The following is a 24,766-nucleotide window of genomic DNA, read 5'->3' as shown; positions in this document are numbered from 1 at the left end:
AACAAAATCAGTAAACTATTCAGGAGAAATAATTTCAGAGATAAGGGACTAAGACTTCAAGGCACAGAGAATCCCTTTAGGCTAAGACTTCTACACCAAATAACAATGAAGTGAGAAGAATAGACTAACTGCAGACAGGGAAAGGACAAGAGAGCAACAAACGCATAAGCAGATATGTGAAGTACAATTTTTAACACAATATTCACTGAAACAATAAACAGAAAAAGTAAAATTCACTACTATCTTATAACACTGCAAGTTTATACTTATCTCAGCTTGTAATAAAGCTGATGTAGGGTATGCAAAAGCTAACCAAACAGCTTCAGTATGCAACTATTCAGTAGAAATAATTTCAGAGATAAGGAACTAACACTTTAAGGCACAGAGAATCTTTCTAATCTAAGACTTCTACACCAAATAACAATGAAGTGAGAAGAATAAACTAACTGCAGACAGGGAGAGAACAAGTGAGCAACCAACAGAAAAATTAGCAGATAAGTGCAGTACTATTTTAACACAATATTTAGTGAAACAATAAACAGAAAAAATAAAGTTCACTATTATCTTATACCACTGCAAGTTTGTACTTATCTCAGCTTGTAATAAAGTTGATGTAGGGTTTATAAAAGCTAACCAAACAGCTTCAGTATGCAACTATTCAGCAGAAATCATTTCAGAGATAAGGGACTAAGACTTTAAGGTACCAAGAATCCCTCTAAGCTAAGACTTCTACTCCGAATAACAATGCAATGAGAAGAATAAACTAACTGCAGACAGTGAGAGAACAAGTGAGTAACAAACAAATAAATAAGCAGATAAGTGCAGTTCTATTTTTAACACAATATTCAATGAAACAATAAACAGAAAAAATAAAATTCTGTACTATCTTATAACACTGCAAGTTTGTACTTATCTCAGCTTGTAATAAAGTTGATGTTGGGTATGCAAAAGCTAACCAAACAGCTCCAGTATGCAACTATTCAGCAGAAATAATTTCAGAGATAAGGCACTAAGACTTTAAGGCACCGAGAATCTCTCTAGGCTACGACGTCTACACCGAATAACAACAAAGTGAGAAGAATAAACTAACTGCAGACAGGGAGAGAACAGCAGAGCAATATAAAAATAAATAGCAAGATAAATGCATTACTATTTTTAACACAATTTTAAACTAAACCATAAGCAGAAAAAATAAAATTCAGTACTATCTTATAACACTGTAAGTTTGTACTTATCTCAGCTTGTAATAAAGTTGACGTAGGGTATGCAAAATCTAACCAAACAGCTCCAGTATGCAACTATTCAACAGAAATAATTTCAGAAATAAGGGACTAAGACTTTAAGGCACAGAGAATCCTTCTTCGCCAAGACTGCTACATCAAATAACATTGAAGTGAGAAGAGTAAACTAACTGCAGTCAGGAAGAGAACAAGAGAGCAACAAACAAATAAATAAGCAGATAAATGCAGTATTATTTTTAACACAATATTCAATGAAACAGAAAACAGAAAAATAAAATTCAGTACTATCTTATAACACTGCAAGTTCGTACTTATCTCAGCTTGTAATAAAGTTGATGTAGGGCATGCAAAAGCTAACCAAACTGCTCCAGTATGCAACTATTCAGCAGAAATAATTTCAGAGCTAAGGGAATAAGACTTTAGGGCACAGAGAATCCCTGTAGGCTAAGACTTCTACACTGAATAACAATGAAGTGAGAAGAATACGCTAACTGCAGAAAGTGTGAGAACAAGAGAGCAACAAACAAATAAATAAGCAGATAAGTGCAGTACTATTTTTTTACACAATACTCAATGAAACAATAAACAGAAAATAATAAAATTCAGTACTATCTTATAACACTGCAAGTTTGTACTTATCTCAGCTTGTAATAAAGTTGATGCAGGGTATGCAAAAGCTAACCAAACAGCTCCAGTATGCAACTATTCAGCAGAAATAGTTTCAGAGATAAGGGACTAAGACTTTAAGGCACAGAGAATCCCTCTTGGCTAAGACCTCTCCACCAGATAACAATGAAGTGAGAAGAATAAACTAACTGCAGACAGGGAGACAACAAGAGAGCAACAAACAAATAAATAAGCAGATAAGTGCAGCACTATCTTTAACACAATATTCAATGAAACAATAAATAGAAAAATAAAATTCACTATTATCTTATAACATTGCAAGTTTGTACTTTTCTGAGCTTGTAATAAAGTTGATGTAGGGTATACAAAAGCTAATCAAACAGCTCTAGTATGCAACTATTCAGCAGAAATCATTTCAGAGATAAGGGACTAAGACTTTAAGGTACAAAGATTCCGTCTAAGCTAAGACTTCTACACCGAATAACAATGAAGTGAGAAGAATAAACTGACTGCAGACAGGGAGAGAACAAGAGAGCAACAAACAAATAAATAAGCAGATAAGGGCAGTACTATTTTTTTACACAATACTCAATGAAACAATAAACAGAAAATAATAAAATTCAGTACTATCTTATAACACAGCAAATTTGTACTTATCTCAGCTTCTAATAAAGTTGATGTAGGGTATGCAAAAGCTAATCAAACAACTCCAGTATGCAACTATTCAGCAGAAATAATTTCAGAGATAAGGGACTAACACTTTAAGGCACCGAGAATCCCTCTAGGCTATGACTTCTGCACCAAATAACAACGAAGTGAGAAGAATAAACTAACTGCAGACAGGGAGAAAACAGGAGAGCAATAAAAAAATAAATAGGCAGATAAATGCAGTACTATTTTTAACACAATTTTCAATGAAACAATAAACAGAAAAAATAAAATTCAGTACTATCTTATAACACTGTAAGTCTGTACTTATCTCAGCTTGTAATACAGTTGATGAAGGGTATGCAAAATCTAACCAAACAGCTCCAGTATGCAACTATTTAGCAGAAATAATTTCAGAGATAAGGGACTTAGACTTTAAGGCACAGAGAATCCCTCTAGGCCAAGACTGCTACACTGAATAACATTGAAGTGAGAAGAATAAACTAACTGCAGTCAGGGAGAGAACAAGAGAGCAACAAGCAAATAAATAAGCAGATAAATGCAGTATTATTTTAACACAATATTCAATGAAACAATAAACAGAAAAATAAAATTCAGTACTATCTTATAACATTGCAAGTTCGTACTTATCTAAGCTTGTAATAAAATTGGTGTAGGGTATGCAAACGCTAACCAAACAGCTCCAATATGCAACTATTCAGCAGAAATAATTTCAGAGATAAGGGACTAAGACTTTAAGGCACAGAGAATTCCTGTAGGCTAAGACTTCTACACCGAATAACAAGGAAGTGAGAAGCATAAACTAACTGCAGACAGGGAGAGAACAAGAGAGCAACAAACAAATAAGCAGATAAGTGCAGTACAATTTTTAACACAATATTCACTGAAACAATAAACAGAAAAAATAAAATTCACTATTGTCTTATAACACTGCACGTTTGTACTTATCTCAGCTTGTAATAAAGTTGATGTAGGGTATGCAAAAGCTAACCAAACACCTCCAGTATGCAACTATTCAACAGAAATAATTTCAGAGATAAGGGACTAAGACTTTAAGGCACAGAAAATCCCTCTAGGCTAAGACTTCTACAACGAATAACAATGAAGTGAGAAGAATAAATTAACCGCAGACAGGGAGAGAACAGGAAAGCAGCAAACAAATAAATAAGCAGATAAATGCAGTAGTATTTTTAACTCAATATTCAATGAAACAATAAACAGAAAAAATAAAATTCAGTACTATCTTATAACACTGCACGCTTGTACTTATCTCAGCTTGTAATAAAGTTGATGTTGGGTATGCAAAAGCTAACCAAACAGCTCCAGTATGCAACTATTCAGCAGAAATAATTTCAGAGATAAGGGACTAAGACTTTAAGGCACAGAGAATCCTTCTAGGCTAAGACTTCTACACTGAATAACAATGAAGTGAGAAGCATAAACTAACTGCAGACAGGGAGAGAAAAAGAGAGCAACAAACGAATAAGCAGATAAGTGCAGTACAATTCACTGAAACAATAAACAGAAAAAATTAAATTCACTATTATCTTATAACACTGCAAGTTTGTACTTATCTCAGTTTGTAATAAAGCTGATGTGGGGTATGCAAAAGCTAACCAAACAGCTCCAGTATGCAACTATTCAACAGAAATAATTTCAGAGATAAGGGACAAAGACTTTAAGGCACAGAGAATCTCTCTAGCGTAAGACTTCTACAACGAATAACAATGAACTGAGAAGAATAAATTAACCACAGACAGGGACAGAACAGGAAAGCAACAAACAAATAAATAAGCAGATAAATGCAGTAGTATTTTTAACACAATATTCAATGAAACAATATACAGAAAAAATAAAATTCAGTACTATTTTATAACACTGCACGTTTGTACTTATCTCATTTTGTAATAAAATTGATGTTGGGTATGCAAAAGCTAACCAAACAGCTCCAGTATGCAACTATTCAGCAGAAATAATTTCAGAGATAAGGGACTAAGTCTTTAAGGCATAGAGAATCCCTCTAGGCTAAGACCTCTCCACCAAATAACAATGAAATAAGAATAAACTAACTGCAGACATAGAGAGAACAGGAGAGCAACCAACACATATGCAGATAAATGCAGTACTCTTTTTAACACAATATTAATTGAAACAATAAACAGAAATAATAAAATTCAGTGCTATCTTATAACACTGCAAGTCTGTATTTATCTCAGCTTGTAATAAAGTTGATGTAGGGTATGCAAAAGCTAACCAAACAGCTCCAGTATGCAACTATTCAGCAGAAATAATTTCAGAGATAAGGGACTAAAACTTTAAAGCACAGAGAATCCCTCGTGGCTAAGACCTCTACACTGAATAACAATGAAGTGAGAAGAATAAACTAACCACAGACAGGGAGAGAACAGGAAAGCAACAAACAAATACATAAGCAGATAAACGCAATACTATTTTAACACAATATTCAATGAAACAATAAACAGAAAAAATAAAATGCAGTGCTATTTTATAACACTGCAAAGTTTGTACTTATCTCAGCTTGTAATAAAGTTGATGTGGGGTAAGCAAAAGCTAACCATACAGCTCCAGTATGCAATTGTCATTGTTTATCACATTCCTGCCCTCCTTCCCCCTTCCTTCTGAGGACCTGGTAAAATTGGAGAGATGTTTCTTCTTGGAGAGTTTTAGTATCCTGTGCAGTCTATGCTTCATTTTGTTTATCCAGCAAACTCGATCTGAGTGTTACAGGTCAGCAGGGGCTCAGTTGCCTTCTCGGATCTGACGTCGGATCCAAGACCCATCTGTGATGAATAATAACACAGGATAGAATAAATTCCAAGTTATGGTAAGTACATAACACTTTTTCCTCAGCTTCTTCTAATTTGGCAAAGCCTTTCTTAAAGGAACTTTCTTACTTTTATCTTCACTGAAGGATCCTACTCCTCCTTGGGATTTAACTATCTTGCTGCAAGCTCTGACCCAAGGCCCCTTTGAACCTTCAGCTGGGTCAGACCTTAAGCTTTTGTCTTGGAAAACTATTTTTCTAGTTGCTATTACATCAAGTAGACGAGTATCCAAATTCCAGGCTCTGTGTTCCAAACCTCCTTATCTGGTTTTCCACAAAGACAGGGTTTCCTTACAAACCAGACTGCCTTTTTTGCATAAGTTAGCTTTTGAGTTTGATATCAACTGGGTCATTAAGCTCCTGGTTTTCTTTCCAAACTTTTCAAACACGGGAGCTCTTAATTTAGAATGTTAAGTTGTCAATCTCGCCTTCATTCTTGCTGGATGGGTTCGGCTCCGACTCGGCACTTGCTTAGCTTGAGAACTCCTTTTACCAGCTCGAGGCAACCCTATATCCCATGATGCAAGGCAAGACTACCTCAGATCTCATTTGCCGCTTTGCGAAGAGGTCTCTTTTTTGCCAGCTCAGGTGAGTTTGAATTTTCAAACAGTTTAGTCAGGGTTTTTCTCTCCCTTTCTCCTTTTATAGCCAAATAGTGTGTAGTGTTTCTACAGCGCACCCTATTTCCCCTTTGTTAAAACTTCTAGTTAATTAGTTAAGTTTAATTTTTCAGTTAGGCCTAGGCCTCTTTATTAATCCCTATGTGTGTGTGTGTGTGTTTCTTTGGGGATTAATAGTGTGACTGTTAGACTGTGTGAGTAGTGTTTTTACTTGGACTATGTCTAAGGAAGGAAAGGTCTCAGGCTTCAAGAAGTGTGACTCGTGCTGTCAGAAAATGTCTCTGACAGACCGTCACACTTCTTGTGTTTACTGCCTGGGGCCTTTACACCTGCAGGACTCCTGTGCCATATGTCATTCTTTTAGCCAGAGAGTCCTGCAGGAGAGGAGGAACAAATTGATCCTCCATGGCTTATTAAAGCCAGAAGGTTCACCCACTAAGACTGGGTCGAGTAAACCTTCAATGCCACCTAAGGTTCAGACTACAGTTGTTAAGCCTTCTCCGGTGGCTCCGACTCCTTCAGAGTCGAGATCGGCTCCGGCTGGAGCCGATCGATCTACCTCTGATGTGACAGTGTCGGTTCCTGCCGGCTCCGACACTCAATCTACAGTTGCCTTGTCGGCTCTGGCTGGAGCCGACGTGTTATCCAGTATCGGAGCCGAGAAGCCTTCGGCTCCATCTGGAACCCAGAGGACGTCGGCTCCGATGGCTTCGTCCAAGAAGAGATCTCGGTCCCCTTCTTTGGAATCGATCCACTCGGCACCGGGGTCTCCTCTTTTGTCGGAACAGAGTCATCGGAGCCAATCTTCGAGATCTTCCAGGCTGTCTGACCACGATTTAGAGAGGGTGGTAATCCGGCTCTTGAAGTCACAGGCACTAGCCCAAATGCTCCATAGCCCGTCTCAGCAGACTTCGGCTATTGCTCTTCCCCTTGAACTTCCTCCTCTGACTCCCCTGAGTTCGGAGCCGGAGCTTCTCGGGACAGCGACCGTGTCGGCGCCGGAACCGATACATCCCCTTTCGGCTCCGTCATCTTCGGCTCCGATCTTCTCCATGAGACCTTCCTTGGAGGGATCCGGTCGTCGAGTTTCCCTGGTCGGCTCCGAGGGGGCTAGTGGCATCGGACCCTTGTCCGACCCGCTCTCCCTCTCGGGGCTTCGCCTTGGTAAGCTCGGCACCGACATCGGCCTCGAGCCTTCTCTCTCAGTGGAGCCAGGAGTTCCTATTTCTTCGAGAGAGAATATTCTGGCCTCCTGGGAGAGGGGCCTTTGAGGTGATGAGGAGTGTCCTGGCACCTGAGCCAGGTCAACGGTCCATCCCTTTAGCTCCTCCCTCTTCGGTGCCTGTTGATGTCTCTTGCCAGCCTCTTGCTCTCAGGCCCAGGGATCCATCGCCCCAGGTTTCCCCATTGGGAATAACTTCCTCTTCCGAGGTTTCTCCTGATCCTGCAGGGGAATCCCCTCGGAAGAGGACGTAAGAGGAAACACACAGACTCCCTGAGTCTACAACATCTGATACCGACTTAGATGAGTCAGAGGGTTCCCACGGTCCCCTCTGAGGATGTCTCTTTTCAGACATCCTTGAACTCCTCAAACAGAGGGGAACTGGCCTCCATTGACCCCTCCGAGGATGAGTCGGTATACCTGGAGGCTTTGGATCCCGACCCTCCACCTCCTGGGTGTCTCCGCCTTTCGACCCACTTATGCAAGTAGTGGCTCGGAAGGCGTGGGCAGCTCCAGATTCTGTTGAACCGGTCCCCAGGAGGCCATCCAAATTTATTACGGCCCCTTCAGATAAGCAGTTTCTCTCTAAGGGTGTCTCTGTGGATGCTATGGTGGTGGCGGCGGCCACCAAGAAGGAACTGGCGGATCCTTCAGTGCCTGTCCATCCTCCTAACAAAGATTCTAGGACCATGGACAGGTATGGCAAGCGGATGTTTTCTTCAGCGACCTTCGCTATGTGTTCGCTGAACTACCTTTGTCATTTCACCAGACTTCAAAGAGATATTCTCAAGGAACTAGGTGAAGTGGTTCAGGATGCTTCAGCTGCTGGGGCTCAAGACAAGATTGCCTCACAGCTAGCAATCCTAAATTCTTTAACCAACTCCTCCATGCGGCTCATATCATATGCAGCCGATGGAGCGAGCAGAGCCGCAGGCACAGGAGTGGCTCTTAGACGTCAAGCCTGGATGCGGCTTTGTAATTTCACGGACCCCTTTAAGGCGTCATTCACCAATACCCCCTTTGACGGTTCGGCTTTGTTCGGACCTCAGGTGAAGGAAACCTTGACCAGGTGTGAGCAAGACGGCAAAACTCTTTCTGCCATTGGAGTCCATTTTTCCACCCCTTCTAGACCCTATCCCAAAGGTCAGAAAGGAGGAAAGATGTGGTTCCGGAAAGCCCAAGGAGTAGCGGACACGCGTGGTCAGTTTACCCCCAGAGGCAGAGGGGGTAACAATAATAGACGCCGCCCTAGAGGCAGGGGGGGTCCTCAGAATCAGGGCAACAGGGAGTCTCTTCCTGACAAGCCCTTTCAGCATCCCTGAGGTGTTGCCCGACTGTCCACCCTTGGAGGCAGTCGGGGGAAGGATATCGCTGTACCCAGAAGCCTGGCGTTCCCTTTCACAAGATATGTGGGTACAGTCGATCATATCCGAGGTTACAAAATCCCTTCAGAAGGTATCATACCTCACCAATCCCTTCCAGACATCTCACCCGGTCAAAGGATTTGGCAAAACAGGAGGTTTCAAAGCTCCTAGAAAAGAGCCGTCAGACTGTTCCAGCAGACCAAGTCGGATCCGCGTCTACTCGAGATTCTTTTGGTCCCCAAAGGACGGGAGATTGGAGACCTATATTAGACCTGAGCAATCTAAACAGATTTGTCAAGAAGGCAAGATTCCGGATGGTCACGCTTCAGTCCATTCTGCCCTTTCTGGGCAAGGACAACTGGATGTGCTCGATAGACCTTCAGGACGCGTACTATCACATAAAGATACACAGGCGCTCCAGGAGGTTTCTCTGCTTTCAGCTAGGGACCAGTCATTATCAATTCAGAGCCCTGCCCTTTGGCCTCACTTCAGCCCCCAGAGTGTTTACCAAATGCATGGCAGTGGTCACAGCTCATCTGAGACGTCAAGGATTCCAGGTGTTTCCTTATTTAGACGACTGGCTCCTCTCTGCCACCACCAAGCATCAGCTTCTTCAGAGCAGAGACTACACTCTGCAGCTTTGCAAAAGTCTGGGGATATCGGTGAATTTCGAAAAATCTTCTCTGCTGCCTTGCCAGTCTATCACCTTTATAGGCGCAGAATTAAACACCGTCAATTTGTTAGCCAGACTAACAGATCAGAGAATTCTGGACATCCAAAGATACGTTCGAATTTTATTGCAGAGCAGCAAAGTCACAGCCAGATTGGTTCTGAAAGTTCTAGGTCTTATGGCTGCGGCCATAGTATTTCTACCATTAGCTCGCTTCCACATGCGTCTTCTGCAGTGGATGTTATTCACTCAGTGGTCGTTCCAGAATCTTCCTATGAGGCATGAAATCTTAGTTACTCATTCGTGCAGGACTCATCTAACCTGGTGGATATCTTCCCCTCTACTTCATCAAGGCCGACCATTTGTTCCCCCTCCTCCAGTTGCCACAGTCACTACGGATGCCTCTCTGATCAGGTGGGGGGGGCATTATCAGGGCAGGATGGTCCACGGGACTTGGCAACCCATCGAATACCACCTGCACATAAATGTCCTGGAGATGAGAGCGGTGCTTTTAACGTTGCAAGCCCTCAACGACTTTCTTCCCACGGGGACTATTGCAGTTCAAACGGACAACATGTCTGTGGTCTGGTACATCAACAAGCAGGGCGGGACCAGGTCCTATCCTTTGTGTCGAGAAGCTCTCAGACTTTGGCAATGGGCAATCTCCTCTCATCGGTTTCTGATAGCAACGCACATCCCCGGCAGGTCCAACCTCTTAGCGGACAGACTGAGCAGAGCCATTCTCATGCCTCACGAGTGGTCTCTCAATCAATCTATAGTGGACGAGATATTTCTGAAGTGGGGCACCCCTTGTTGTGATCTTTTTGCTACACCCCAAAACAACAAATGCCCCGACTTCCTCACCCTTTTTCCCCTACCAGGCCAACCCCTGAGAGACTCTCTAACCCAGGATTGGCCCCGGGGACTTCTGTACGCTTTTCCTCCTTTCCCCTTAATTCCACAAGTCATTCAGAAAGCTACCGTCTTGAGGGCCAAGTTGATTCTCATTGCCCCTTACTGGCCTCGACAAATTTGGTTTCCGACTCTGCATCGTCACCTCCTGGTGCAGCCCTGGCATCTGGACCCAGTTCCGGACCTTTTGATCCACCAATCGGGTCAACAGCACCGGGCCATTCGTTCTCTCAACCTCACTGCTTGGTTGCTCCACTTCCTTCCCTAGCCAGGCTTCCTATGATCTCTGATCCTGTCAGAGATATCTTAATAGCTTCTTTGAAGTCGTCCACCAGAACGGTTTATGCTAGCAAATGGCGACGTTTTTCCCTTTGGGCAAACTCCAGGCACATTGACCCCTTTACTGCACCTGTGCATTCTGTTTTAGATTTTCTAGCTGAAGTTTTTCAGTCAGGATCTTCTTCATCAACAGTCAAAGTTCAACTGGCGGCTATTTCCAAATATCATGTTGGCTTGCAAGATCGTAACATTATGTCACATAGACTATGTAAAGCCTTTCTGAGAGGAGTTTTTCTCCTGAAGCCTCCAATAAAACATCCTCCTCCACAATGGGATCTGAATTTATTGTTAGCATCCTTGATTTTACCACCCTTCGAACCGTCTGCTTCATGCTCCTTGAAGTTATTGACCTGGAAAACTATATTCTTACTGGCTGTCACTTCAGCAAGAAGGGTATCCGAGATTCAAGCTCTCTGCATTTGTTCCCCTTACTTGGTTTTTCACAAGGACAGGGTATCCTTGAGAACAAATCCATCATTTCTCCCCAAAGTTGTTTCTCAAACTAATATTAATCAATCCATCGATCTACCAGTTTTTTTTCCCAAATTATTCTGACAGAGCTGAACAAAAGCTTAATTTTTTGGATGTCCATCGTCAGCTCAGGTTTTATTTGCATAGAACTAAACAATTCAGGAAGTCAGACCAATTATTTGTCTCCTATGCAGAAAATAGGAAAGGTCTCCCAGTATCTAAAGTGACCTTATCCAGATGGTTATCGTCCACCATTTCTTACGTGTATTCGCTCAGAGGCAAGCAACTACCCTCTAAACCGAAGGCGCACTCAACCAGGAGCCTATCCACTTCTACAGCTTTTCAGGATAGGCTACCCATTGATACCATTTGTGCAGCAGCTACTTGGGCCACTCCTCATACCTTTGTCTCTCATTACAAATTAGATTTGGCCTCCAGGGACAGAGCCAGTTTTGGTTCCACAGTACTCAAGAGTCTGTTCCATTGAGCCACCCAGGATACAGGTGCTAGGGACGCGGTCCCATCCAGCAAGAATGAGCGAGATTGACAACTTAACATTTAGAAGTTATGTACCTACCATAACGTTCCATGTTAGTTGTCTTCTCTCGCCTTCTTTCTTGTGTCCCTCCCTCCTTTCCCCTGGCCTGGACAGATCTTGAAGGGTTCCTCTTTCTCAGGTTTTTCTCCCCTGAGTCTTCAGTAGAAGAGTCTATCTAAAGAACTCTTTGCCTGGTTCTACTAGGTTTGTCTTGCTCTTCCTTTGGGAGTAGTTTTTATTTAGCAGGGTATTATAGCTACCAAATGAGATCTGAGGTAGTCTCGCCTTGCATCATGGGATATAGGGTTGCCTCGAGCTGGTAAAAGGAGTTCTCAAGCTAAGCAAGTGCCGAGTCGGAGCCGAGGATCGGCTCCGAACCCATCCAGCAAGAAAGAAGGCGAGAGAAGACAACTAACATGGAACGTTATGGTAGGTACATAACTTCTAATTTATCACCATCAAACCAAAAAATTCTGGAAAACTGTCCAGTTATTTTTATCCTTCTCACCTTACAGATTGGGCAAATCAGTTTCTAAAGTTATACTGGCCAAATGGTTAACTGATTATATCTTTAAAAGAGGGTTGTCCTTGCTTATGCCTCCTTGAGCTCATTCCATGAGGTCTATGGCTGTATCCTCAGCTTCTTTTTAAGGCTTCCATAGATGACATTTGTTCAGCTGCCACTTGGTCAAGTGCTCATAGCATTATTGCTCACTACAAACTGGACTTGGTTTCTAGGAACAGAGTTGGTTTTTGTTTCACAGTACTCAGAAATATCCTTTCATGAGGACCATCCAAGGTTTATCTAGCTGGGGCTCTTTCCCATCAGTTGAGACATGAATGAAAATGACAACATCAGATAAAAAAGTTAGGTACTCATCATAACGTTGCATCTGCATTGCCCATTTTCATTCTTCCTCAACTTCCCACCATCCTAACCCCCTTCCCTTTGCTTCTGGAGAGACCTAAAGGTATCACTTTGGAAACTGTTGTTCCTTCTTGAGGTACAGCTTTTTTTCTTATTCTTTACCTTTTTTGAGTTCTCTTACAGTATTATGCATTGACTTCTGTGGCCAGCAAACTCGATATGAGATATGTTAGGTTGCTGGGGCTTTATTTGTAAAGGGAGAAGCTCGAGAGTTTTATCTGAGGATCTGGAAGAAGCATCCGAGTCGGATCCAAAACCCCATCAGTTGAGGAAGAATGAAAATGGACAACCCAGATGTAACCTTAATGGTGAGTACATAACTTTTTGTTTTTTTATGATTGACACTTCTTGAAGAGCCACTGCTATGGTGCACATCTTATATTTTTGTGCCTTAACATAGATTTATATATCTGTGTATACACCTGTGCATGCACCTGATTACAGAGATCAGGTTTTGCAATAATGAGAGTGAACATAAATGATGTCTGTCTTAAAGGCAACATTCAAAAATTTGATTTCCAGAGGACCCCAGACTTTCACTATTTTTTTGTGTATAAAAGTGAAATGTAACTAATGGTAATTACAAGGAATACTTAAAATTTGTAATGTTATAAGAGCTATTTTATACTTCAGATTCAGGTGCTTTAACTGTGATGCACTGACTATCTAAGTTAGAAAAGAATGAAAGCCAAGCACTGCTAACTTTAACTTGATCCTTTTGTTTCTAAGGTTTGCAATAATAAAGGGAATTGTCACTGTGATGATGGATGGGCCCCACCCAGCTGTTTGACAGTCGGGACAGGAGGAAGCATTGATAGTGGTTCACCCGAGTCTGGTGAGTAACAGTTAAACAAAACAAGTATCTGTCATTGCCATTTGTTTGTTTCTGCTGGGACAGAACTGTAGTAATAGCAGATCTGAGATAAAGAGGCCTATCCTCATCAGCAGTCAGGAGTAAAGTCACCATTCGTTAGTCTGTTTTGTCTGTGAAAATTGTTTTTGTTCACCAGCTTCTCCACCTTTACCTATAATTTTCTGCCAGCAAGCCTCCTCTCTAAATCTCTTTTGCTACATGTTACTACATGAATTTTGTGGGGGGGGGGGGGGTTGTTTGCTTTTTTTTTTTTTTTTTGATATAGCATATAGCTATAACATATAGCTTGTACTGTAACACCCTTCTTGATTTTCAGGTCTCTACATTACAGTTTTCTACAACTTTCTCTGATGTTGATGTAAGATAAATATTTATTCCTGCTAGGCCATTGTTTTCCCAACCATACTGGTATACCTCTCAGATATCCCCAGTTTTACAGAATGTCCTTGATCCTCATATTTTTGCAGTGGTCTGTGTATAACTTGTGGTGTTCTGTTAAATCCATGAGGATTATTGTTTCTGTGTAATGCTAGACAAAGAGTTTCTAACTTCTTGCTTTTCAGAAAAATGCATTTGATACAAAACCTGTTATTCTGTAAACTTTTAAATGAATTAAAGTATTATTTAAAATTTGTCCCTGATTTTGGAAGTTTGTCTCTCTGACACTGCCATCTCAGCTATCTGGATTTTTGTAAATAATTCTGTTTGTGAATATTGATGTGATATATACATAACTATATGTTATGTGTATATGAAACTACTGGTGCAGAAGTGTGGGTTGAACAGGGTTTGTACAGTACTGAGATCAAAGGATGTGTCCACAGTGTACCCTACTGGAAAATAACGTATATGTATATAAACTATATACATCTGTGCAAATGTACATTTTAATAATAGATGCTGTTACATACAGAGTTAACTTGCAAAACTTCAGGAAAATAAGTTAAAATTAAAGTATTTTATGGTTGTGTTATCTCTCAGTTTCACTTCAATAGCAGACACAAAAGTTTTTGTATTGTCTTAAAACAGAAATAATTAGTAGGTTTCAAATGTAAAACTGTTATTGTTTTACGACTCCCATGTTCTGCAAACTTCTGAGAGGTATGTACTTCTCACACAGAGATGTTAAAATTCTGTTAGTGTCTGTTTAGCCTGGAAACTGAAGTCAGGTGACAAATAGTGATCTCATCCAAGCTAACCCAGCAGTAATGTTTTTCTATTAATTTAAGAATTTTCTCAGAGTGAGACTGGGCATTTTGTATCTTGTTTTGGACCTTGAAACATCCGCTCAGCCCTTCTGACTGCATGTTGTCTGTAAGTAAGACTTAGGGCATAGTATCTCTCTTAGATGTAGCTGGGAATATAGTAAAGATTAGTTTAGATGTCTTCTTTATTTATCTGAGACTGTCTTGCAAGGTTGTTTTAAAATATTTCTTGTGATTTTGAACTCTGAAGTAACTGTTTGTTTGTTGAGTATTGTTTTGTTTTTTTATTTAGTATTGAATATATTTAAACTTATCTTTGTGGCTATTTGTGAGACATATTTAAGCTCTTAGAGCACTTGCAAATGTATTTGGTGACACTGTACAGGCCACTCCTAAATAGCCTTGTAAGTCTTGGTCAAGACTACCATTTGGAGTAATAGTAACATTACACAGTATGATTAGACACCCTTTGTAAGGGCCTTATAGTAGTTGATAAGCAAGGGTGGCTGGTGGCAGCTGGTACTACCATATAGTCTGGGCAGAAGGAGGCATAGCTAGTAAACCTGTACCAACATTTCCCAGCTGTGTGTGTGTGTGTGTGTGTGTGTGTGTGTGTGTGTGTGTGTGTGTGTGTGTTTGTATATCAATCAAATCTCAAAGCGTGTCTGTGCCAGCTACTTGGGCAAGGACACAAAGCACTGGCTGGACAGAGAGGATGCTGGAGGTCTTAGCTTGGCCACTCAGCTGAGATCTTAACCCTATAGCTGTGCCAGTGAAGAGTCTTATTGGGGATCTGGAGAAAGAGGGAGAAACCAGCCCCAGACTGACTGTGATCTCTGTGTGCTCTTAAGGGAAATTGTACTTTACTCTGTGTGTACTTGTCATCCTTCCATTCTGTACATCTCCCACTGTTACCACTGGTGAAGATTGAGGCTGCTTGATTACTGGGCCAATTCAGGGGCATCACATATTAATTAATTGGCAGTGGTGGGATATCCACATCACATATTAATTGGTTGACAGTGATGAGTTATCCACTTCACATATTAATTGGCTTGTAGTGGTGTGGGTATTGAATTCCTGTAGCCTGTGTACATTGGTCACTGAAGGTATTCATACTCTCAATCAACCATGCAGTGAACATTTAGAGTTCATATCACAATTGTTTTATTTTTTTGTTAGCTTAGTTAGTCAGGGAGAGCAGCCAAGCATGTCAGCAGAGGAGTATGACAAGCTGACAAGGAGCCAGTTGGCTGAAATGTGCCAGGCTAAAGGACTGGTGCCTGCCGGACTGACTAAAGCAGAGATGATTGCAGTTTTAGTCCCAGCTGCATCACAGAATGGCAACCAGGAGGACAATTAGACTGGCTATGGAGATGTACAACTCTCAGAAAATGGACAGCTCAACCTTTCCACAGAGGACTTAAAAATATGTCTGGAGATAAAGAGACTTGAGCTGGAGGTCAAACATTTGGAAATAGAAGCAGCAGAGAAACTGAGGCGTCTTGAGGATGAGGAAAATAGAAACAGTGAAGGCTAGAGGCTGAGGAGAAGGAGAGGCAGAGGCAACATGAAAAGGCGATGCTGACTCTTTGCTAGAGTCATAGAGGTAATGTGTTAGGGAGTAACTGAACCCCAGAAGCAACAAAGGTTAGTAAATATCTTCTACAACTTACAGAGGGGGATAATTTTAATAGTTTCATTCATATGTTTGAGAGGGTATGTAAACAGTATAATGTTGACCAAGGGCCCTAGGTACGGTTTGTGACCCCCTTACTCCATGGTAAAGCTGTAACTGTTATTTATAAACTGTCTGATACTGATTGTTTAAATTATAATATTTAAAAAACTGTTTGCTAGAATGTTTTAAGTTAACACCTGAAGCTTATAGGAAATTTTTTCATGACACAAGGCAGATGAAAGTGTGTGTGAATATATTGCCGAACTAAGTACTTATTTTCACAGGTGGATGAGTGGATGTCAGGTCACCACTTTTGAAGGGCTGACAGACATTTTGGTGAGGGAACAAGCCCTTAGCACTTTGCATGAGGACATGAGAATCTGGTTAGCTGATAGATAATCCAATACTGCAGATGAGTTGGGGAAGAAGGGAGACCTGTACCTAGCAAGCAGGGCATCACTGCACAGCAAAGGGACACCCAGTGCTGCTCATGGGTCTAAGGGATCCCATGGTGAGCAGCTCAGACTGCCCCAACAGAGTCTGCCAGTAGCAGGGGAAGCCACTAGTCCATCTACATGTCCAGGACCAAGGATTAAATCTTTTAAATGCAACCAGTGGGGCCATGTGGCATATAAATGTCTTCTAGCCATAGCCCATGATATTCTCATTTTCAGGTCATATGGACATAAAACATACAAAAAGACATATTATTCAAAACTTCTACTGGTCTGGGATTTCCAGAGATGTAACGGGGTACTGCAGGACCCGTGAGCAGTGCCAAAAGGTAGGCAAGGCAGGAGACAAGGTGAAAGCACCTTTGATGCCTTTGCCTGTGATTGAGGAGCCATTTCAGAGGGTAGCTATGGATATTGTGGGATGTCTGAGTACCCAAAATTTCACAAGGAAAAAGTATATCCTATTGGTAGTAGATTATGCTACCAGATACCCTGAAGCAGTGGCTCTGTCTTCCATTGAGACAGAAAAGGTGGCAAATGCTTTGTTAGAGATTTTCAGTAGTGTAGGTTTCCCAATAGAAATACTGACTGTCAGATGTGCCAATTTCATGTCAGACCTGCTGGCTTGTCTGTGGACTTACTGTGGGGTGAAGCACCTAAAGGCCATCCCTACCATCCCCAGACTGATGGTCTTGTTGAGAGGTTAAACACTACACTCTTGTCCATGCTGCGGCAATTTACAGACCAGTTCAAGCAGGACTGGGACAAATATTTGCTCCATGTGTTTGGTTACAGAGACGTTCCCCAGAAATCCACAGGTTTTTCACCCTTTGAGTTGTTGTATGAGCATATGTCCTAAACCTCAGGACAAGGCTTAGGGAACTCATGGGCTTGGCCCAGGAGAACCTGGCAGAAGCCCATCAGCAGAAAAAGGTCTGGTATGACAGAAATGCTTGAGCTAGAGAGTATGCTGTAGGACAGCAGGTAATGGTTCTCACTCCTGTCAGACGCACCATGCTGCAGGCAGCCATGAAGGGACCCTATAAGGCAGTAAGGAAGGTCAGTGATGTTAACTACATGGTAGAACTGCTAGGCAGGAAATGGGCACTAACTGTACCATGTTAACATGATGAAACTTTACTGTGATAGGGAGGCCTTCATGCTCAGTATTTGCAGTGGATGGCAGGCAGAGTCTGAGGGGGGTCTGGTGAATGATCTCCTCAGTGAGGCTCAGACTGACACCTCAGTGGAAGGGGTAGCAATGTCCCAGAAGCTATCCCCTATCCAGGTTCAAGAAATTCCAGCAGTGCTACAGGAGTTTGGGGACATGTTCACTGGGAAACCAGGGTGCACCACCATGTGGATACAGGACCCCAAAGGCATATTACGCAGGCCCCTTATAGGGTACCTGAGAGAGTCAAACAGAACCTGAGTGAGAAGATACAGGAAATGTTGGACCTAGGGATAATTCAGGAGTCCAGCAGTCCCTGGCCCTCCCCAGTGGTGCTGGTACCAAAGAAGGCAACACCAGGTTCTATATGGACTACAGAAAATTAAACAGTCACACAGATTCAGATGCTTACCCATGCCTAGGACACATGAAGCCCTAGAGCAGCTTGGTGGGGCTAAGTATCTTACCACTATTGATCTTACCAAGGGTTATTGGCAGGTGCCCTTGACTTCCAGTGCTAGAGAGAGGTCAGCCTTTGTCACTCCTTTTGCTTGTATGAATTCACGATGATGCCCTTAGTGATGAAAAATGCCCCTGTGACTTTCCAGAGGATGGTAGATCGTATCCTAGCAGGAGCAGGAGATTTTGCCCTTGCTTACCTAGATGATATTGCCATCTACAGCCGTTCCTGGCAAGAGCACCTTCAGCATGTCAGGGAGGCAGTGGGCAGACTACAGAGAACAGGGTTGACCGTTAAGCCAAGCAAATGTCAGGTGGGTATGGCAGAGGTCTCCTAACTGGGACATAGAGTGGGGAGTGGTAAGATCAGGCCAGAACCTGCCAAAGTGGAAGCCATTCAGGCATCACCTGCACCTGTTACCAAAAAGAGGGTGAGGGTATTCTTAGGGACAGCAGGGTACTACAGGAAGTTCATCCCAAGTTATAGTACCATAGCTGCTCCCCTCACAAACCTGACAAGTAAAAACAGGCCAGATAAGTTAGTGTGGAGCCCATCATGTCAGCAGGCATTCCAGAAGCTTAAAGGAACTTCTGAAGAACACTCTGTGTTAGCCAATCCAGATTACAGTGAATAATTTGTTGTGCAGGTGGATGCTTCAAACCATGGGGTGGGGGTCCTGTACTTAACCAAGTTTCCTCAGAGGGAGAAGAGCACCCAGTGGTATATCTCAGTTGTAGGCTCCAACCCAAGGAGGAATGTTATGCAGCTGTAGAAAAGGAATGCCTATCCATAGTGTGTGCACTGCATAAACTTCTGCCTTATCTGTATAGAAGGAAGTTCACTGTAGTTCCAGACCACAATCCCTTAACATGGCTAAATCAAGCCAACCACTAAAATGTCAAGTTACTAAGGTGGAGCCTAGACTTTTAAGCATACAATATGACAGTGCAGCACCACAGTGGGGTTAGCAATGCCAACGCAGATGGGCTGTCATGACAGGGAGTGGGGTTAGGTATTCTCAGACAGGCTCAACCCTCTCAGACAATGTTTCTCAAGGGTCACTTGAAAAAATAACTTGACTTTTCGGGGAGTGGGATTGTGACACTGCCAGCCCAGGTATTTGGAATTTTGTAAATAATTCTATGTCATTTGTGAATATCAGTATGATTTATACAGAATTATATGTTATATGTATATTAAACTACTGGTGCAGAAGTGTGTGTTGAACAAGTTTCATACAGTACTGAGCTTCAAGGATGTGTCCACAGTGTACTGTACTGGAAAAGAACAAAACTGTATATAAACTATATACCTGTGCAAATGTATGATCTGATGTTAATCTTCTTTCCATTCATCACTGATGGCTTCAGTTCCGAGCCCTCAGAACCGAGTCAGCCTACTAACAAGCTCGTGCTAGCCAAAAACTCTCGAGCTAAGCTTCTAGCCAGAAAGCCCTTCTTCCTGTTGCCCCAGATCTCTTTTGCCATGTAGCTGTAAAGCCGCATTTCAGCCGAGCTCTCAGCTAAGTGGAAACTTTTTTGATATTTTGTGTTGGAAAACTTATTGATATTTCTTCCTTTAGTGACCGATTAGTCTTCTAGTGGGTTTTTTTTTCTACATTTAGACCTTGATCCTTTCTTCCTTGCTCTACCCATTGGTAAACTTTCAAGTACCATTGTTGGTACGGCCTTCTCTCCTTACCCTTGTGGTATTCCTTCAATACCATAGCTGGTATTTCTATTTTCTTTCCTAACCTGTTAGTGTTTTTTCAGTAGGACAATTGTTTTTATATATATATATATATATATATATATATATATATATATATATATATATATATATATATATATAAACTGCGTGGTTTTTGAACTGTGTTTGACCTCTAGTACAGACTTGTTACTTTTTGTCCATAAAGTGTTTGCCTGTGGTGTCTCTCTGTCAAGATGTCAGATAAGAAAGGTACTTCAGGGTTTAAGCATTGTACTTCATGTAATGATAGTGATACTCATAATGTTTGTGTATATAGTTTCAATCAACCTACTCTGAATGAGTGCAAGAATAAACTGATACTTAAGTGTCCTGTTTCAGAAGCCATTTCTGTGATGGAATTCTCAACCCCTCCTACAGAAGACAAAAAGAGGTCCCACTCAAGTAAGAATTAGGGCATAGTATCTCTTAAATATAGATAGGAATATAGTAAAGATTAGTTTAGATGTTTTCTGTATTTATTTGACACTGTCCTGCAGTATATTGTTTTAAAATGTTTCCTGTGATTTTGAACTCTGAAGAAACTGTGTTTATTTATTGAGTATTGTTTTGCTACTTTATTATTTATTATTAAATATATTTAAATCTATCTTTGTTGCTGATATTTGTGAGACATATTTAAGCTCTTAGAGTACTTTTATATGTATTTGGTGACACTGTACAGGCCACTCCTAAAATAGCCGTGCAAGTGTTCGTCAAGACTACCATTTGGATTAATAGCAACATTACACAGTAGGATTGGACACCCTTTGTAAGGTTCTTATAGTAGCTGATAAGTAAGGATGGCTAGTGGCAGCTGATACTACCTTATAGTCTGGGAAGAAGGGGATATAGCTATTAAACATGTGCCAGCCTTTCCCAGGTGTGTGTGTGTGTGTGGTTGTATATCAATCAAATCTCAAAGTATGTGTGTGTCAGCTACTTCAGCAAGAACATGAAGCAGTGGTTGGACAGAGAGGGTGCTGGAGGTCTTAGCTTGGCCACTCGGCTGAGATCTTAACCCGATAGCTGTGCTAGTGGGGAGTCTTATTGAGGATCTGGGGAAAGAGGGAGAAACCAACCCCAGACTGACTGTGATCTCTGTGTGCTCTTAATGGAAATTGCACTTTACTGTGTGTACGTGTCATCCTCCCATTGTGTACATCTCCCACTGTTGCCAGTAGTGAGGATCGAGGCTCTTTGATTACTGGGCCAGTGCAGGGGCATCACAGTCTCCACATTATTTTTGGATTTGTCCCTGATTACAGAGTAAAAGACTTTGAAAGCTGTACTTACTGGTCTCAGTGACAACTTTCTGTACCCATCAGGATCAGTTAGTGGAAGCTGGAGAAGGTATAAGGTCCATCAACTGATGTCTCAGAGCCTCTCCTCAGAACCTCTGGCACAGAGAATCCATGCTTCCATGACAACCTTTTCACTTTCAGCTTCTTGATTCTCCTTAGTGAGCCTTGTACGAACTTGAGTTCCAATAAGGCCAGACATGGACATTCAGTCAGTGGTGTCACCATCGATACAAGGGTTCCCACTGATGTGAACTGCATCTCTGACTCATAGCCTTGTGTTAGATGCCTCAACATAGACTTTGCAAACTGCATCAGTATTTTCAGTGTCACTACTGCTGGCATTGGGGGAGTCTTTATTCCCAAGGTTTATCTTGGCATATCAGCATCATCCATCCATTCCACTTGGACAGCCAACTTGAACTAGTCTCTAGTCAGTCTTTCAGGACAGTGTTATCTCTTCTCATACTTCCCCAGAACACCCCACTGAGGAAGTCTTTCAGAATAAAATGTGTAAGAGGAGACACTTTGATTCCCTTCAGGAATCTCTCATGGAGGACAATGATTTTGATGATGGGGATGGGTCCCCCAGACCTCCACTGAAGACATCTCCTTTGGAGACATCCTGGAGCTTCTGAAACAAAAAGGTGGTCGGTCCTTTGACACCCTCTCCCAGGAGGAAACAGTGTTCCTGAAGGCATCTACTTCTTGGGTGACCCCCTGGCCAATGAGCTCATAGATTTGGCTTCTGACTGGGCATGGAAGGAGCCAGATACTGTAGAACCGATTTCAAAAAGACTAGACAAAATTCTAGCACCCCCGCCCCCCGCAGGACCAGGCACACTAGAGTAAGGGAGTCCCAGTGGATGTGTGGCTGCAGTATCTAAGAAAGAACTGGCAGAACACAGTTCCTCTGTCCATCCCCCTAACAGAGTCTAGGGCTTTGGACAGATTTGGAAAGTGCATGTTCCCTTCAGCAAATCGTGCCTTCAGGTCCCTAAATTACTTGGCACATTTTACGAGGTTACAGAGAGATTTGACCGTGGAACTTGCCAAATCTCTTTCTGGATCTGTGTCAGCCGAGGATGAAAAAAGGATCTCCTCGCAACTGGCCACCTTCCAGTCTATTTCAAATGTTTCCATGAAGTTGATCTCTCATGCGGGAGAAGGTACCTCATGGGGGACGGGTTCAGGCATAGCCCTTAGGAGACATGCCTGGATGCATCTGTGTGATTTTTGTGGAGCCCTTTTAAGTCTTCATTCATCAGTGTGCCTTTTGATGCCTTGTCCTTGTTTGTCCCCAAGGTAAAGGACATGCTGTCTAGATATGAGCAAGAGGAAAAGACCATGTCTGCAGTGAGTGTACATTTTTCAGCCCCCAAAGACCTTTCTCTAGGAATCAACAAGGTGGTAGAAAAATGAGGTTTAGAAAATCCCATGGTCCTTTTTGAGACTAAAGGACTGATGCTGGAGTGAATGAATTGAGACGTACCTCACTGGACTACATGAAAAGAGATATGGAAGAGATCTTGGATCATGTAACCCAGGCAGGTATGACCCTAGCCCTGAGTAGCATCCTGCCTTCGCCAAGAATGATACCACAGTATAAGGACAAAATGATTGACTTCAACAATTGGCTAAGCTTCTGGTGTCATTCAAAGGGGATCCAGTATTTGTCTGCCTGGGAAGACATGATCGACAAACCACAATGCTTTGCCAGAGATGGTCTGTACCTGTCACCCCTGGGATTCAGGTTACTGGCTAAAGCTCTTGCCACCCCTATAGTGCCTTTTTTAGGCAAGGTTCAAAGGATAAAACCACCACCATTACAGATAGAAGCAGGCAAAATCTGAAGGTAATGCTACTCAATGCTAGAAGTCTAAACCTCAAAATTCACTCTCTCGTGGTACTCCTAAAAATGGAGAACATCGATATCTGTGCAGTAACTGAGACCTGGTTCAAGGCTCCAGAGAGCACCCCTGCAATACCAGGCTACAATTCTTACCACACTTTCCGGCCACAAAACCAGGACTGAAACACTAAAGGTGGAGGAGTGTCCATATTCACCAAGGATATTCACACCTCCAGGCTAGTTGCCCAACACAATGCATCTGAAATTCTCCAGGTGCAACTAACACTAGGTAAGACTGCAATCCAAATTGTAGCTTGCTAGAGATCCCCAACCATGCCCCAAGATTCTCACTACACCTTTCTAAACATACTGGAAAATATTAAGATACAACCAAACACCCTAATACTGGGTGATTTCAACTACCCTGCCATTAATTGGGAAAACTACTCAGGTACCAACTCCTTTTCCCAGCGGTTCTTGGAATTCATAAATTCCAATGCCCTGGATCAACTAATCCATTGTCCCACCAGGGGCTGCAATATCCTAGACCTGGTCATTAACAACATGGGAGATAGATGCTCCACACCAGTGGTCACCCCCTCATTGGTCAGGTCTGACCATAAGCAAATCACCCTAGACATCCACATCCCACCCCCACCCCCCAGTAAGGAAACCTCCTTAAAAAACTTCTCCAAGGCCAACTTCAAGCTACTGAAGTCAGAAGTGACAAACTTCACAACACCCATGCAGACGGGATCTGGAAGTTCGACTGCAGAATCCTACACTAAGGCACTATACGAGCACATCCACTCGTGCATGAATCGTGCCATCCCAAATAGAACCAAGATGCTCTTCTCCAAAAAAAGGAAGCCAATCTGGTGGTCCCCTGCTATAAACAAACTATACAACAGAAGGAAGAAACTGTTGCAAAAAAGAGGAAAATCCCAGGATGCAAAAAACTCCCTCACCAGCCTCAGTAAGAAGCTGAGATCCCTCATAAAATCCTCAAAAGCTAGTTACGAAAATAGAATTGCCAAAGATTCCAAAGACAACCACAAAGCATTCTATAGTTATGTCAAGAATCTAAATGGCAATGCTCAGATCTGCTCTGAGTTACAACATAATGGCATTAAATATACTGATCCCAAGGATATTGCCAACATCCTGGCAGATCGATTTAGTGCCAACTTCACCCCACTCTCATCCCCTAAAGGGCCCATCTCAATACCAAAAGATTGCTAAATTCTGATAATCATGGCCACACAGGTAGAAACCGCACTCTCCAAAGCTAAGAATACAGCATCCATGGGACCAGATGACATCCCAGGCAGTGTACTACATGAACTACAAAATGAACTGGCACCTCACCTAAGTGTCATGTTTAATCATAGCCTCACCTCAGGCTTCATGCCCACTGAGTGGCGCACAGCTACAGTTATCCCACTCCACAAGGGAGGATCCACCTTGGATCCCGGGAACTACCTTCCCATCAGTCTGACAAGCCTGATTTGCAAGGACATGGAACGCATTATCATGGAACTTATAAACAAAGACATTGGCAACCTTCAAACACTG

The 24,766-nt window shown here is 42.3% G+C and overlaps 1 long non-coding RNA gene across 2 annotated transcripts in view; it reads left to right on the top strand.

Annotated features, from left to right (window-relative positions):
• LOC122793681 overlaps positions 1–24,766 on the top strand; it is a 913,742-nt gene that overhangs the window by 67,468 nt on the left and 821,508 nt on the right. The window contains exon 1 of one of the 2 annotated variants that reach the window (XR_006363506.1): positions 13,181–13,281. The exons of the other annotated variant lie outside the window; for it this stretch is intronic. This is a non-coding gene — a long non-coding RNA (uncharacterized LOC122793681). Of the gene's footprint in view, positions 1–13,180; positions 13,282–24,766 lie in introns of those variants that run through there. 2 annotated transcript variants of the gene reach the window in all.

This window comes from Protopterus annectens, chromosome 2.part0 (genome assembly GCF_019279795.1).
Source record: "Protopterus annectens isolate FY-2018-M chromosome 2.part0, PAN1.0, whole genome shotgun sequence".
Taxonomy (NCBI): Eukaryota; Metazoa; Chordata; order Ceratodontiformes; family Protopteridae; genus Protopterus; species Protopterus annectens.
The sequence above is the reverse complement of the archived record's forward strand: the minus strand, read 5'-3'. Positions and strand labels throughout refer to the sequence as shown.